We start from the raw sequence: 589 nt of genomic DNA on the forward strand, positions 1-589 counted from the left end.
ACTTGATCCTTTGTATTAGGAGGTATGTAGGCAACTTGGTTGCATTGCCAAGTTCAGTCAACCAAAACAAAAAGAAAAAGTTGACAGCAATAATTGAAGAAATTCAAACTATAAAATTGCAAGTGAAGCAAAGAAGATTTATTGTTTGTTTCCAGTCCTCACCATTGGCCTAATAAATGGGAAATTCTTATATCGTTAATATGCTTTAATATTAGTTGATCATCAATAAGAGCCTAAATTGCCACTAAAACAAACCTTGTGAAGGCGAAAATCCTTAAAAGGATGGTTTGGGGAAAATCCTTAAAAGACTATTAGGTTGAAAATCTTAAAGTGACAACTTAAGCAAAAGTTAGAACATAAAAAAAAAAAGAAAAAGCCTATATTATGACTTGTTCTTTTATGCTAGGAGGTATGTAAGCAGCTTAGTCTCATTGCCAAGTTCAACTGTCTCTTTGATTAAAGATTATTCAAATTTTTCCGATGTTGAAATTACCAAGTTGATGTCAATTATTAATGAAGTTTATACTATCAAATTACAAGTGAAGCAAAGAAGACTTATTACTCACATCTACTCATCACAATTAACCCA

The sequence above is a fragment of the Theobroma umbraticum genome, unplaced genomic scaffold, assembly GCF_002168275.2.
Source record: "Theobroma umbraticum cultivar Fairchild unplaced genomic scaffold, ASM216827v3 scaffold_106.0, whole genome shotgun sequence".
Classification (NCBI taxonomy): Eukaryota; Viridiplantae; Streptophyta; class Magnoliopsida; order Malvales; family Malvaceae; genus Theobroma; species Theobroma umbraticum.